The sequence below is a fragment of the Trachemys scripta genome, chromosome 16, assembly GCF_013100865.1.
Source record: "Trachemys scripta elegans isolate TJP31775 chromosome 16, CAS_Tse_1.0, whole genome shotgun sequence".
Classification (NCBI taxonomy): Eukaryota; Metazoa; Chordata; order Testudines; family Emydidae; genus Trachemys; species Trachemys scripta.
The window spans coordinates 264,381-281,278 of record NC_048313.1 but is presented as its reverse complement, the minus strand read 5'-3'; the positions used below and the strand labels follow the sequence as shown (position 1 = coordinate 281,278).

The following is a 16,898-nucleotide window of genomic DNA, read 5'->3' as shown; positions in this document are numbered from 1 at the left end:
CAAGAGATGTGGTATAGTACTACACCAAAGAGAGATGTATTAGGATATCGATGGACTGTGATTAACACTACACTAGGGACTGTTAAATTTTCATTGCCCTTATCCAGTTTCCAGATCACCTCTACATACCCAAATTGTTCAAAGGAGGCTGCTATTAGATTAGCACAACAGAGGGCTTGGTTATTTCCTCTAGAAAGAAGAGAGACTTGACCGGATCCCTGTGGGATGGGACCAATAGTACAGCAGCAGTTTGAAATATTTTTAAGAACCAAAAACATGATAAGAAATTGGGGCAACTAAAGAAGACCACAAGCCTTATTTCTGGGGCACAGCTAACTCAGGTACAGGCTGGAATTGGTGAGTTACATGTTATCTCCACCCTTAGTTCTATGACCCAGAAGTTGCTGACAGAGATGGTATTGAATATCACTGAGGCTGGGAAGGCATTGCAGTGGGATCTAGCCTGTTCAGGCTTGGCCCACTGCCCTTACAGACACATCAGGAGTACCATCTGGTCTGTGGCCATGGAGACATACTTGGAGACTTTCTGGGTGAAAGTGTGGACGTTCTCAATGCTCCTTCCAAGCATATGGACCAGTTAGGGGAGGTGTGGGCTCCCACATACCCCGAATCCTGCCGGGTCCATGGGGAGGATGCATGTGGGATTGGGTAATTCACCGAGACATCTGGGAAATTAGACTAACGCCGATGCCCTGGTGGACTTGGCAACCGCACAGAGAAAACTAAGGCAGATGGTTCTCCAGAACCGCTTGGCTCTAGATATCTTATTAGCCTCTCAGAGAGGAACATGTGCACTAATTGGGCAAGAATGCTGCGTATATGTTCCTGATGTTTATAACGCCACCTGGGACAGAGCAAACCACCTCATACAAGTAGCAAAGGACCATGGAGGGGAGCGGGTTGAAACCTGGTGGAGTAACCTGTTCAATTGGATTCCAAACATAGGTGGTTGGCTCCATAATGTACTCCGAAGCGCCGTTGTAATTATATGTGGCCTGCTAGCTTTGTATGTTATGATAAAGTTGGATGTTGGATGGGTACCAAGCTGTGTTCCGTCCAAAAGCTCACCACTCATAGCAGCTAGTTGTCCCAGGAGTCCCTCCAAGGCACTCCAGGGACAAAGGGGGGATTGTTAGGCCCAAAAATATGAAGTATAGAACATTGTTTGGCTAGCTTAGCCAAAGTTAGGCTAACAGTAGTTGCTGGGCCATTCCTGTCTCTCTGTGAAACCGAGGACATGCTTGCTTGAGATGCAAAGAACAAGATAAGAGGGAGGGCCGCATTCTTGTACCAGAAGTGCTAGGAACAGTTTGTTTGGACATATGGAAACTTGCAGTCTCCACTTCCTGTTTCTGTTCTTCATCTGTTCTTAACTCCCTCCTTTCTCCTAGTTTCTGGTGCATGACAACAAAGCTGATAAGAAGTTGCTGAGGCATCACGAATTGTTTGTAGTGTCAAAGAAGATAGATATGCATGAATATTAGAAGCTTTCTAACTAATAAAGGGGGGTTGGGTTGTTTTAACTATGACGCGACAGAACTGTCTATATAACCCTACTAGTTGTTAAAACTGGGGCTGGTTCTCTCTGGAGACGGGCCGCTCTCTATTGTTGTGTGCACTCCTCAATAAAGAGCTTGTGTTTGGACCTTGCTGGTGTTGCCTGTCTCTCTGCGGTCAGACAAAGAACTGTGCCGTCTGGGTTCCAGTCCCCGACAATCCCCTTTCTGAATATTAGCTAAATCTGGAAAAGAAAAGTCAGTTTCTGCTTCCATGGCTCAGAAGTGTAAATCCTCCTATGTGCCTGGTACTGTATCTAAAGCTGCCCAGGTCCTAGTAGAGCCTACCCTCCCTTACTTTTCATTTTAAATTCTAGTGGGATCTCCCTTGCTAGGCTTCAGATAGAGAGGTGCACTGTCCATTTAGTCCACCCAATTCTTTCTTTGGGGGAGAGCCCAGGGCTGGGACAGCAGGGCATTCGGGGGGTGGGGTGGGGGGGCAGAGCCCAGGGCTGGGGCAGCAGGAGGTGCACGTGGGGGCCAGATCTGGGGCAGCAGGGGGTGCGGGTGTGTGGGGGGGAGAAGAGCCCAGGGCTGGGGCAGCAGGGGGGTGCAGATGGGGGCCAGAGCTGAGGTGGCAGGGGGTGCAGGTGTGTGGGGGGGAGAAGAGCCCAGGGCTGGGGTGGTAGGAGATGCAGGTGGGGGGAGAGCCCAGGGCTGGGGCAGCAGGGGGGTGCAGGTGGGGGCCAGAGCTGGGGCAGCAGGGAATATGGGTGGGGGAGAGTCCAGGGCTGGGACAACATGGGGATGTGGGGAAGCCCAGGGGTGGGGGGGGCAGCAAAAAACCTGGAGCTGGAGCTGGCTCTGTCCCTACCATTCACAGCAAGCTTCAGCATGAGGTTTCAGTTCCACACTCCTTCCCCCTCCCTTTCCTGTTAATTGCAGCCAAGGGAATGCTGGGAAATGTAGTTCTTTCCCTGCTCCAGTGCTGGCTCTATATACAGGGAGCTAAGCAAGGAACTACAGCTCCCAGGGCCCCCTGTTGGTTCTCAGCTCCCAGGCTGGATTCTTGCACCCCTGCAAATTTGCCGCCCCAAGCAACTGCTTGCTTTGCTGGTGCCTAGAGCCGGCCCTGTGTGTAGGACAGGAAGTGAGGAAGAATTGCGTCTCCTGTGTCCTGCTCTTGGGGAAGTTACAACTTCAGGACTAATTCCCTGAAATGCAAATCCGCCGGAACACAGTGATTGGGAACCGAACTCTTGAGAAATTGGCCCTGGATTTTTAATTGGAGTGAACGGCTGCAGGCTCCATTGACAGCAAATCCAACCAGTGGGAGCTGAAGTTACCCAGGTCCCCAATGTGCCGCAGAGGAGTCTGGCCCAGAGATAACTAGACACCAACTGGCAGAGGGCACAGGGATGCCTAGAGTTATACGGGGATCCCCTGGGTGAGATATATGCACAATAGCTCACCAAAGGGGTATGTGAGGTCTCTACCAAGAGGGAGCAGCCCGCTGGTCAGCCTAATGGTGGCAAGATGTTTGGATGGGACATAGTTGACGAGAGATGTAAAATGTAGAATATCAGGCTCCAGAAGTGCTGAAGTGAAGCTTGTCACCTGCGCCATGACAATCCCTTCGGCTGAGCCAATCCGCACATAGAACAAAGCACAGCCGTGGAGACAGGTTATAATCACTGTCTGGGCCTAGTGGGGCCTGAGAATTTACAAAGACAAAGAACCCTCAGCACAAGTCTCCGAAGAGAGACCTCCTCTGGGAAGAGACAATGGTCTGTACCTACAAAGAAAGAGGAGAGGGGGACAAGAGCTCCCTTTCACCCAGGAAGCAGCTGACCCTGTTTGTCTCAGGAACAGGAGATCACAGCCAAGCCTGGAGTAAAACCCTGGAAGGACTGTGGGGTGAGCGTTGCTCTACCAGACAGAAAAGTATCTCGTTCAATGAGTCTAGGCTCTAGTCAGTGTGGTGTGTGACATGGAACCATTTCTTTCCAACCCTTCTTCTTGCTACCCCTCAAATCTCTACACTTTGTGAAATCACTTGTCTTGGTGTGACTATGAAGAGATTTAGGACTGTGCGTTGATTGGGGCAGAAATGGGAGTGGAGCTGGTCACCTTGGGACCCTGTTCCTTTGGATCTGTGTCTGCTGTGAATGCCCAGCAGGACAGGGACTGGGTACTGCAGGGCGACACTCGGAGGGCCAAGGGGTGAATTGTGCCTATTGCCAACCTGGAGAGAGGTCGCCCCCCCTCCCACCAAGGCCTAGAGGGCACGGCTTGTGTGGCCTGTGACCGAGGGAGTCAGGGAGCTGCCCCAAGGGGGCACAGACAAGGCTTCCTCAATGGCACTGCACTGGAGCATTAGGTCCAGCATAACTACAAATGGAGAGCGCCCCCTACTGACACCCCTCTACTTGCATCACAGGCCCCCTAGCACCCCACTAGGGCACTGGGGCCAGCGCTGACCTCAAGAAGAGAGCATGAGCGTTCCCTATTGAGCCCCCACACTGCTCCCTGCAGCAGAGGCCCATAGAACCGCGCAGGGGAATTGGGGTCAGCACAGACTGAGAGGAGAGCGCTCCCTACTGGAACTGCCATATTGTTCCCTGAAGCACAGACCCCAAGCACCATGCTGGGATCAGCACTGGGTGTGAGGGGACAATGCCGCGTAATGAGCTTCCCACCCTGCTCGCTGCAACACGCATGGTGGTAGATGCAGGTTACCTGAACACACAACACCGGCATCTTCTCCATGGTTACAGTCATTCTCTCCCCAAGGCAGAGCCCTGCATTCGGAGAGGGCAGCTTCGGTTCCTGCGCAGTTGACGTCATCCAGCCAGATATGGTCTGATCCTCGCCCAAATCGAGCCCCTCCTGGGGCTGATAACGCCGTCCCACAGCCCAGCTGCCTGCACACTACTCTGGCCTCAGTTAAATCCCAGTTGTCATGACACACGGTTCCCCACTGCTGGTTGTGAAGCACCTCGACCCTCCCAGCGCAGCGATTCAGGCTGTTCACCAGTCGGAGCTGAGTTAGTTCTGGGATGCCAGCATCTGCAAACACCCCAAGGGGATAAACACTCAGGGATGGGCTAGAGGAAAGGAATATGGGACTTTCCCCCTATAGTTTGCTCTGGCTCCCTTTCAGTCCCAGTGTGGCAGACTGGCTGGCTCGGGGGGCTGGGAATGGGACACTGGGGGGTTCCTCTCTGGAGGTCACCAGCTCTGATCCAGCCCCAGGCATGGGGGAATGGCTGACTCGTGGGATGGAGAATGGGACACAGGGTCTTTCCCCGCAAGGGATGCTGGCTCCAGTACAGTCTGTGCGAGGGGGATGAGCTGATGCAGTACGTTGGGGAAAGGAGACCTGGAGCTTTTCCCCTGGAGGGCACCGGTTCCCGTTTGGCCCCAGCTGAGGCAGGGGCAGTGCCTGGCATGGGGGGAAGAGGCACTGGGCTTTCACGTCTGGGGCCCTGGGTCCAAGCTGGTAGTGAGTGGAAGTCGCAGCCATTGCAGCTCTCTGATGCCCAAAATGTGAAATGAGCTGCTGGGGTTAATTCCCCTCCATGACAGGACAGGTGTGTGCAGGCCAAGCCAGCCCTCAGTCTGAGCGGCTCCCAGCCGAGGGGCAAAGGGCAAAACTGGTCAGGAAACTGAACTGCCCTTTGCCCCTGCCTGGGCTCCCTCCCCGTTTGTGGCCCAACGCCCCTGCCTGACCATGAGCCAACAGCAGCAGCCTCGTGGGGCTGTAGTTCTGCTCCCCCAAAGCCTCCACTGGCCCTGACTGGGGCTGACTCGGCCCCTCTATATTCCACAGCGCCCAGACAGACAGGGCCGGTCCCATGCTGAACTGAGCACTGTCCGAGTGCTGAAGGTGCCACAGCAACCCAGCTCCTCGCACCCCACCCTCACCTCCCGCAGGCCCCAGCTAGCAACACAGCACCCCAGTGTAGGTACACAGCACCTCCACTTGCCCTTTGCAGAGGTGGGGCCACTCACCAGCCACAACCAGAGCTGAGCTGAAACAGCTCAACAATAAATAAAGGCAAAAATAGCTGTTGGGGCAGATCCTATCCCAGGCTAAGTCTGGGGTCACCCCAGACTGACGCGGTTCTGCCAGCCGCTGCCAGAGCCCAAATTTCAATCGGCCTTACTGGGTAAGGGTGAGCCCTTGAGATGCTGAATGACTGGGGCATTTCCACAGGTACCCAACAGCCAGGATGCCCTGCACTCTGCCACACATCCTGCCTTGTTAACAATTTACTGGTGGGGAAACTGAGGAAGTGATGGGCTGAGATCATGGGGTGAGTCTGGTGGAGGCAGGATTTGAACCCAGGTCTCCAGTCCTACACGTGAACGATTAGATTAAATAACCTTAACTCTGCCCTTCCTCACCCCAACTTATGAGATAGCTGCACACTGCAGCATGCACCCCACACATATGGACAGACCCCCGCACCCTCTGCCTATGTTTGTATTTACCTGCCATGGGGAATCCTGTCATGGAAGCTGAAAGAAAGCAAAGACATGAGGTAAGTCTCTGTCTCCATGGCTGGTCCCCTTGGGGATCTCCAAACACTGGCTGATGTAAGCAGTGAGCTTGTACGGGAAGATTCTGGCAACCCAGTAAAGTGCCTGAAATCACTGTGACTTATTGTTAAAAGCAAGCTGTAGATTGGCCATTCAGCAGTCTCAGCTTGACCAAGATGGGGGGGAGGGAGTTTTGGGTGCTACAGAAAGGGCAGCTTGACCCCACATCCTTCCTAAGAAGAATTGTGTTGAAGTTGCTGATACATGCATTTTTAAAAAGTAGGATGTGCCCAAGGAATGTCTATTGGAATCTCAAGGCTGCAAACTCTGAAAAACCCCACACCTGGTTAATCAGTGATCAGAAAGAACCTCTGGCTTGATCATTGAAACTGCTTACTTAACAAGGTTTCCTTAAGGGACATGTCATTCTATTACTAATGTATAAATAAGGGGGAAAAAGCTTTAGATAGTTGGACTCGTTTAGGGACTCTTTTTGAACTTGCCCTCTGGATACATCTTGCGGTCCCCACCGGCAGATGGAAGATTTGGCCACCGGAAGCCTGCCGCTGTGTCACTCAAAAGCCACACTCAGCTTTGGTAATTATCAAGGGTTGGGGGTGTTTTACTAATCTTGTTGCGGACGTGTGTAAGTGCTTAAGACTAAGTAAAGTTTAGCTTTAAGTGAAAGTACTCTTGTGTTGTCCTGTTTGTGCCAGCCATCTATCGGTCGGACGGCCGTGTCTCCCCTGATTTATTTCCTGACACCTCCTCACACCGAGTAAAAGTTACCAAGAGCTTTGGGTTGAAAGAACCCCGGGTAACAGAATTTGGAGGCCCCAGTGAGGAGTGGTAGAGAGGAAGGAGACGGATGGTACAAACAGTTTGTACTTTGTCCATTGCAATACGAGGTAAAAGACGGCGGGATGGGGTCGCTCCCTATAAGTTCCTGTGTCGCAGTTCGCGAGTTAATCTATGAATACATTCCGTTACTGGGACTCAGAACTCAGGCTGATTGCCTGCTCGTGTGGAGAAATTATGTCCAGAGACAGGGAAACAACTGGAAAGAATGAACAGTTGAACATGAGGTTGGGAAACAGCTTGACAGATTTTTTACAAGAGTATGGGGGTAATGGACCCTGGAAGCCCGGTGTTTTCACTGGCCCCGGAGCCTTCCTGCAGCTTCACAAGCGATGGGACATCTGGGTTAGTGCAGGAAGGTGGGGAGGTCCAAATGTTAGGGCAAAGAAAAAGGCTGCTTTGCAGGGGTTGTGGATGGTTGCGACAACACTGGTTCAAGAGATAGATCGGTTAAAAGACCAGGTGCAGGAACTGGAAAGGATCAGAGCTGAAAAGGAAAGTGAAGTGATGAATTTGAAGGCAGAATCTGATGCTCTCAGAGCTACATCTCTCACACAAGCAGCACAGATTGTAGGAATGCAGAAGCAGATATGTGACAGTGAGTGGGTCAGTAGTAAGTTGCAGGGGGAAGTGTCGGAGTTGAAACAGCAGACAACGGAGAGCAAAGCTGCAGTCAGAGCCCTTTTGAAGGATTCACAGAGCAGAACCCAGACAGGCCACGGGGAATGCTGGAGACAGATTTGTGCCTGTAAGGCTCAGTTGGGAGAGCAAAGGGGGATCGTGGCAGCGATCAGAGGGAATTGTAGCTGGGAGGAAGACATAGAATCAGAGGAGGATCCCAATGTATTCCCCCCTTATTGTAATTATGAGCTGACAGACCCTGATGAGTTCACCCTGGATCCCATTGGGCAGACTCCATATAGCCCCCTACGGGAATCATTGGAAGAGCTGCAAAGGCCTCCCCTCTGTCACAAAAAGGGGACCCCAGGGAGGTCAGGGAGGAACAGAGGAGCGGGTGGAGACTAGACCCTTTACCCCTGGCCAGGTTAGGGCAGTAGGGAAATCAGTTGGCCCACTGAATAGGAGCACAGCCTTGGGGTAGATGGTAAGAGTATCTGGCATGGCTGGATTCACTCCGGCTGATGTGGTAGCTATATGCAGGGAGTGTATGTCCCCCGAGGATTTTGCAGGGCTCCCTTATGATATCCAGATGGGGCCCCCCCCCCCAGAGCAAATGATACAGAGAAGCATATAACTGTGCAGAGGGAAGTAATACACACCCTTTTCCCGGGAGAAAGCCCCACAGTTATATTTCACCAGGAGAAGCAACAGGCCGGGGAGAGAGTAGAAAGTTATGTAGCCAGAAAGAAATTGGCATGGAGACATTCTGGGCTGACAAATGTCATTAACCCAGACTTTGCAGCCCTCCCTTTCAAACAAGCTTTAATCCAAGGATTTCGTCCTTTAATTCGTATGGCCTTAGCGGGTATGGATCTGGCAGCAGTTCGAACAAGAGATATTGAGGATAGAGCAAAGCAGGCCAATGAGGTCCAAAAGGATATGTACCTCCTAAAAGGAAACCTGATAAGGTGGCTGCTGTAGCCCCTCCAGGTAGCATGCAGGAAAAAGAAAAAGGAGACAGACCCCATAAGGGTCGAGGCAGAACCCCCGACCCCTGGCGTGGGGAAATTTGGAAGAGGCTTTTAAAATATGAGCAAAAGGAAATTCTAGATCGGCTGCCTACTGCTGAACTTCTAGCGAAATTGGCAGAACGGGAACTGGCCGAGCATCAAGGAAAAAGCACCAGTGCATCACCGATTGCTGCCCTATAGGGAGGCCGGGCGCCCCAGGATCCCCCAGTTGTGGCACACTTCAACACCGATGAGTGGGTAGTGTGACCAGACAGCAAATGTGAAAAATCAGGACGGGGGCTGGGGGTAATAGGAGCCTATATAAGAAAAAGACCCAAAAATCGAGACTGTCCCTATAAAATCGGGACATCTGGTCATCCTATGAGTGGGGGAAGTTCACGGTTTATGTAAAGTTTGCAGGAGGGGCGTTCGGACAAAATTTACTAGTGGACTCAGGTGCCACCTACTCCCTAATTAGTACCCAAAATAAGCACCTGTTTGGACCTCCGGCTGAAGTCAAAACCTTACAGGGATTTAATGAGGCACAAAGCATCATCCCCTTCTGTAAAAAAAATCCCATATAGTGTGGGGACAAAGAAAAGCCAAGGGCAATTTGGCTTGATGGATTTGGGGGGAGAAGGTATTCTAGGAATAGATGCGCTGAGGGAATTGAGTGTTGGTTGATTGTGCTAACAGGGTTTTGTGGGAAATGCCTCCTGGCACCCCATGGGAGCCTGTGGAGATTTCAGACAGCTATTGAATAGCAGCCCTTAAGGCATCTGAGGAACTGGAATGGCCTGCCTGGCCCCCAGCAGTTTTGGCAATTGCAGAGAAATACGGGGAGGTGTGGGCCAAGAATAAAATGGAATGTGGTAAAATTAATGCAGAAATCCTAGTCACAGGCCCTGATCCTCCACCCCAGAAGCAGTATCAATATTCAAAGGAGGCGGAAACCAGCCTGAAGGAAACAATTGATGGGTTTTTAAGCCAAGGAGTTTTAGTAGAATAGCCCAGAACTAACAATGCTGCCCTATGGCCCATCCTTAAGAGTAATGGCAACACTTTGAGACTTGTGGTGGATTTTCGCCCCCTTAACCGGGTGACTCCACCTATGGCCCCCCCTAGTGGCTAAATATCAGGAGGTGATGGCTTCCATTGTAGGAGGGGCCCAGTGGTTTTCAGTTTTAGATTTGGCTAATGCTTTCTTTGCTATCTCCTTACACCGGGACAGCTGCTATAAATTTGCTTTAACCTTTCAGGAAAAACAATTGTGTTTTGCCCGGGTCCCCATGGGAAGGAATAACGCACCTGTTATCTGCCATGCCCATGTAGCAAAAATGTGGGAGGGAATGCCTGAAAGGGACAGTGTGATTTCTTATGTGGATGATGTCCTGGTCTGTACACAGACCTAGGAGGAAAATGTAAAGGTATTGGACAGAGTGCTTCAAAAGATTCAGAAAACAGGGTTTAAAGTAAGCCCAAAGAAGGCCCAACTGTGCTCCCAGCAGATACACTATCTTGGGGTAACTCTGGGACAAGAAGGGCGCTCTCCTGACCAACAGGGTTGGTCCCTCCCCACTGCATGAATTGTTAAAGAAAGGGGCAGAATGGACCTGGGGCCCACAGCAGCCGGAAGCCACGACCCAGTTAAAACAAGCCTTGGCCCAAGCCCCAGCCCTATCATATCCCTGGGTAGGAGAACCATTTGTATTACAACTGGCAACTTACAGACAAGGGAATGGGAGCTGTGCTAAGCCAGAACCATGGGACAGGTCTCCGACCTGTAGCTTATGCCTCCAAGACCCTGAGTGAGATAGAGAAGGGATTCACCCCATGTGAAAAGGAGGTCTTAGCACTCGTTTGGGCACTACGGCATTGGGAATACCTGGTGGGTTTGTCCCCTGTGTTACTAAAAACAACCCACTCCCCAGTGAAGTATGTACTCACTGGTAAAATCAACAAGGGCCCCGTATCTAGCCCTTGATTGGCAAAATGAACCCTTGCTTTGTTAAACAAAAATGTAGATATGGAAAAAAAACCCAGTACTTTCCCCAGTACCTTACGGCCTCCTGATAGAAGGGGAAGAGCACGAATGCTCATTACCTGAGCCACCGCCTTGGGAGCCATCGCTCTTCGAGGGAGGGGCTGTGCTGAGTGAGATGCGGAGAATAGCAGATGTTGTTTGGTTTGTGGACGGCTCTTGTTTTTACGAAAATGGCCATTCGCATGTGGGCTTCGCTGCTGTAAAAGTGCCCACGGGTGAGGGGCTGAGGGGACAGTGCACACCATATTCTGCCCAAGCAGCCAAAACCGTAGCTGTAGCAGTAGCACTGGAAAATATCCCCGCCACTCAGGAGGTAGCCATTTTCACAGACTCAGACTGGGTCCTCCGGTCCCTAGTGGATTGGGTTCCAGAATAAAAAAAGAGAGGGATGAGGTCTGCAGATGGGAAACCCATAGCCCATGCTGACAAACTGACATATGTGTGGGCATTGGCGGAGGCCCGGGATACTGTGGTACACATGGGAAAGGTCAGAGCGCACAAGAAGGGGACCGAGGAGTCAAAATGAAATAATCGGGCAGATGAGGAAGCAAGGAGAGGGGCCAAAAACAATTGTGACAGCCAAAAAATGGGGAAGGTATTGCTCCTATAGCAGCAGCCAGAAAAAAAGACTCAGTTCAAATAGATTTAATAACCCTCCAAAGCCAGGATCCCAGCCTGACAGAGTTAGTGAAAAAGAAAAAGCATCGGGAGTGGAAAGTGTGGCAGAATGAATCAAAATTAATTCTGGCAACTAAAGAAGGGGAACCAGAAGCAGTCTGGGTGGTTCCTGCAGCCTTAAGAGCAAAAATAATTTCCCTAGCTCATGATCAGGGACACCTAGGAATAAAGAAAACCTTAACCTGATTGCAGGCTGCTGGCTGGTGGCCACACACGAGCAACGACGTGGAGCAGTTTGTAAATAACTGTCTACCATGTGCAGGCAATAATGCTGATCCCAAAGTAATTAAAGGACCTCTGAGACATCAGAGAATAGAGGGACCATGGGCCCGACTGCAAATTAATTAAACCTGCTACCCATTAATTTCATTTGGTGCCCCCTAGTTCTTATATTATGGGAACAAGTAAATAAGCTTTCCTTATTCACTTTCTCCACATCACTCATGATTTTATAGACCTCTATGATATCCCCCCTTAGTTTCCTCTTTTCCAAACTGAAAAGTCCTAGCCTCTTTAATCTCTCCTCATATGGGACCCCTTCCAAACCCCTAATCATTTTAGTTGCCCTTCTCTGAACCTTTTCTAGTGCCAGTATATCTTTTTTGAGATGAGGAGACCACATCTGTATGCAGTATTCAATATGTGGGCATACCATGGATTTATATAAGGGCAATAAGATATTCTCCGTCTTATTCTCTATCCCGTTTTTAATGATTCCAAACATCCTGTTTGCTTTTTTGACCACCGCTGCACACTGCGTGGATGTCTTCAGAGAACTATCTATGATGACGCCAAGATCTCTTTCCTGATTAGTTGTAGCTAAATTAGCCCCCATCATATTGTATGTATTGTGATAGACCAGTGGGGTACAGGAGTCTGGTAGAGGGCAAATATACTGGTCACTGGATGAGTAGTTTTCTGTTCCCTGAGTGACCAGAGCAGGGGCTGCACTAGAGTAATAAGAAACCTGCTAGAACCAGTTAAGGCAGGCAGGCTAATTAGGACACCTGGAGCCAATTAAGAAGAAGCTGCTAGAATCAATTAAGGCAGGCTAATCAGGGCACCTGGGTTTTAAAAGGAGCTCACTTCAGTTTGTGGTGCGAGTGTGAGGAGCTGGGAGCAAGAGGCGCAAGGAGCTGAGAGTGAGAGGGTGTGCTGCTGGAGAACTGAGGAGCACAAGCATTATCAGACACCAGGAGGAAGGTCCGGTGGTGAGAATAAGGAAGGTGTTTGGAGGAGGCCATGGGGAAGTAGCCCAGGGAGTTGTAGCTGTCATGCCGCTGTTACAGGAGGCACTATAGACAGCTGCAGTCCACAGGGCCCTGGGCTGGAACCCGGAGTAGAGGGCGGGCTCGGGTTCCCCCCAAACCTCCCAATTGACCTGGACTGTGGGTTCTTCCAGAGGGGAAGGTCTCTGGGCTGTTCCCCAACCCACATGGTGAATCTCTGAGGCAAGAAAATCCGCCAATAAGTGCAGGACCCACCAAGATAGAGGAGGAACTTTGTCACACTGGTGTCAGGGGTGGGATCTTGGGGTGCACAGTGCGGCAGAAGGAGGGTGTTTTTTAAAAAAAAAAAAGGAGAGGGTTGATTTTTTTTCACCACAATGGACGACGTAGTGCGGGCACTGATATAAGCTACGGCGGCCCAGCAGGAGGCTACCCGCGTCCAGGCAGCCGCCCAACAGGAGGCAGTGTGGCTGCAGCAAGAGACTAATCGCCTGCTGATGGAGCAGGCTGCTCAAGACCGAGCTATGTTGTGGGAACTGATAAACCAGGTAAAGTCCCTTACAGAGCTGAATCACCGCCATGATGGGACGTGGCTCATATGGGCCAGCCATTGGCTGCAGAAAATGACACGGGAGGATGATGTAGAGGCATACCTTCTGGCCTTTGAGAGGACAGCCCTATGGGAGGCCTGGCCTCGAGATCAGTGGTCTGGCATCCTTGCCCCATTCCTGTGTGGGAAGGCCCAGAAGGCCTACCATGATCTGCCTGAAGAGGCTGCGGCAGACTACTCCCAGCTGAAAGCAGAGATCCTGGCCAGATCTCGGGTAATGACAGCAGTGCGGGCCCAGCAGTATCACGGTTGGAGGTACCAGGAAGAAAAAACCCCACGGTCCCAATTGTATGACCTCATCCATCTCGCACGAAAGTGGTTGCAAACAGAGTCCCGGAGTCTGGAAGAGATACTAGCGGTTCTGGTCATCGACCAATACATGAGGGGATTACCACCAGACCTTTGTGCCTGGGTAAGCCAGAATGAACCCTCCATCTATGACGAGGTTGTCGCCCTGGTAGAGAGGCGAAGGACAGCGAGGGAGCTGACCCGACCAGTTAAGGAAGAGGCACCCCGGGTTAAACTAGCAGCACCAAGCCCTAAAGTTCGGGTGACTGGGCCACCAGAAGGGCCCAGCTGGAAAAAGAGAGAGGCTGAAGGCCCATCAGAGGCCACAAAGAGTCGGAGCACTGAGGGAGAAGAGGATCGTGATGTTAGACTGCCCAAACCAAGAGACCGGGGAACGCCTAGGGCTCCATACAGATGTTATGTCTGCGGGGAGTGGGGACACATAGCTGCACAGTGTCCCAATGCTGAGGAGCCTATGCAGTGTAACCTGGGGAACTGGGCAGATCCATGCTCCCTAATCCACCTTGTGGGGGTCTCACTAACCCCACATATGTGTAGCAGACTAGTGAAACTAAATGGGATAGGGACCACGGCACTGGTTGATTCGGGGAGTGCTATCACGCTTATCTCAGGGAAGCTCGTGAAGCGTAGTCAGCTGCTGCAGGCTAAACGTACGGGGATAACGTGTGTCCATGGGACAGTTAGTTACTACCCCACCATCCCAATAAAAATCGAGGTCCAAGGGAACACTACTAAGGTAGCAGCAGGTGTAGTCCCTAAACTCCCATACCCGGTGCTCATAGGGAGGGACTTCCCAGGGTTTGGACACTTACTCCCAGTAGGGGGATTGGAGAAAGATGGGGACCCTAAAATTGGTGAGGCATCCACAGCAGACTGTCAACCCCCAATCTTCTCTGAAATATCCCCAGATTTGTTCTCCACTCCCAGACAGGATAGAAAGACAAAAAGGGAAAGAAGGGCAACTAAGGCCTTGGGAACTCGAATACTGACCCAAAGCCAGAGGGTCGCTCTTGTAGGTAGGCGGACCCGCGCAGCTGAAAAGGAGGCCATGCAGGAGGGAGAAGCACCTGAGTCTGACCCCCACCCTAATGCTTCTGAACCAGTCGAGGCAACAGAGACTGGGCCCCTAGATCTTGGGCAGATTAGCCCCAGGAGAGGAAATTTTGGATGGGACCAGGCAGAAGACCCAAGGTATGACAGCATTAGGAAGGAGGTGACTGAAACAGATGGGGTCCCCATGGAAGGGAAAATCCAGGGACCAGGACCCTACTTCATAATGAAGAAGGATCTCTTATACCGGGTTGCACCAGTACAGGGGCAGAAGGTACAGCAGATCCTAGTACCTCAAAAACACCAGAACGCTGTATTAAGCCTTGCTCATAGTCATCTTTTTGGGGGGCATTTGGGGGTAGAGAAGACCCTGGCACGAGTCCTACGACGGTTCTTCTGGCCTGGAGTACATGAAGAAGTGCGGAGGTACTGTGCCTCCTGCCCGGAGTGTCAGCTGCACAGTCCCCGTCCCCACTTGAGGGCACCTTTAGTACCCCTTCCCATCATAGAGGTCCCCTTCGAGCGAATAGTCATGGACCTAGTGGGACCCCTGGAGAAGACGGCTCGGGGCCACCAATATATACTTGTTGTTTTGGATTATGCTACTCGCTACCCAGAAGCCGTCCCCCTGCGGAACATGGCCTCTAAAACTATAGCCAAAGAGCTGGTGGGGATCTTTGCCCGAATGGAGCTACTGAAGGAGATATTAACTGACCAAGGAACCCCATTTATGTTGAAGCTAATGAAGGACCTCTGGACGCTGCTCCATATACATACCCTGAGAACTTCGGTCTACCATCCGCAGACTGATGGGTTGGTAGAAAGGTTTAACCGAACCCTCAAGGCTATGATAAGGAAGGTGGTAAGTCGGGACGGGAAGGATTGGGACACCCTACTACCCTACCTTATGTTCGCTATCCGGGAGGTACCTCAGGCCTCAACTGGGTTTTCCCCCTTCGAGTTATTATACGGGCATCACCCCCGTGGCATACTAGATATCGCCAAAGAGATCTGGGAAGAGGAACCCAATGAGGGGAGAAATATAATAGAGCATGTAATGCAGATGCGAGACCGGATAGCCCGGGTTACCCCTATTGTACGGGAACATTTGGAGAAGGCACAGGAGGCCCAGCGAACCCATTACAATCACCAGGCAAAAGTGCGACAGTTCCAACCAGGGGATCGGGTTATGGTGTTGGTACCCATGGCAGAAAGCAAGCTTCTGGCCCAATGGTAGGGATCCTATGAGGTAGTTGAACCCGTGGGGGAAGTAACCTACAAGGTGCGGCAGCCAGGACGCAGAAAACAAGAACAGATTTGTCATGTTAACCTTCTGAAACCCTGGCATGCACAAGAGGCATGCACAATGGTCCAAAAAGACCTAACCCAGGAAAACAAGCCTTCCAAACAGCTGAGAGTGTCTCCTGATTTAACACCAGACCAGAAGAATGAGGTGTCTGAGATGATCTTCCGGAACCAAGATGTGTTCTCGACAAAACCAGGTCAAACAACCGAGACATATCACCACATCGTCATGAACCCTGGGGCTAGAGTAACAACGAGACCCTATCGGGTGCCAGCGGCAAAAAGGGAGGAAATAAAAGCAGAAGTAAAAAAGATGCTGGAGTTGGGGATCATCGAAGAATCCCACAGTCAGTGGTCCAGCCCAATCGTGCTGGTGCCCAAACCTGATGGCACCACAAGATTTTGCAACAACTTCTGGCAACTAAACGAAGTATCCCAGTTCGACGCGTACCCCATACCTCGCATAGATGAGCTAGTGGACCGTCTGGGTAATGCCCGGTACTTAACTACTCTAGACTTGACAAAGGGGTACTGGCAGATTCCCCTTGCAGAAGACGCAAAGGAAAAGACTGCGTTCTCTACACCAGAGGGTCTTTTTCAATATACTGTCCTCCCTTTTGAACTACATGGGGCCCCAGCTACCTTCCAGCACCTCATGGACAAGCTATTACGCCCGCATAACAGTTATGCTGCTGCCTACTTGGACGATGTGGTCATTCATATCCCAGACTGGGAAACCCACCTGGAGAAGGTGGAGGCAGTCCTCGATACCTTCAGGTGAGCTGGCCTTACAGCAAACCCTGCCAATTGTGCTGTAGGGTTTACAGAGGCCAAATATCTTAGCTACATTGTGGGAAAAGGTTTGGTTAAACCCCAAGCGAACAAGTTAGAGGCCATCCAAAATTGGCCCCGACCAAGTCGCAAGAAACAAGTCTGGGCGTTCCTAGGCATGGTGGGGTATTACCGACGATTTATCCCCCACTTTGCCACAAGGGCAAGCCCCCTGACAGACCTAGTGAAAGCCCGTGGACCTGATCTGGTGAGATGGTCTGACGCAGCAGAGGAAGCATTCACAGACCTACGGACTGCCCTCTGCAGTAACCCCGTACTGATAGCCCCTGA

The 16,898-nt window shown here is 51.3% G+C and overlaps 1 protein-coding gene across 13 annotated transcripts in view; it reads right to left on the bottom strand.

Moving 5' to 3' along the window:
- Window positions 1-16,898, bottom strand: part of LOC117888795 (deleted in malignant brain tumors 1 protein-like) — a 160,835-nt gene that overhangs the window by 53,517 nt on the left and 90,420 nt on the right. The gene's annotated exons all lie outside the window — the stretch shown is intronic.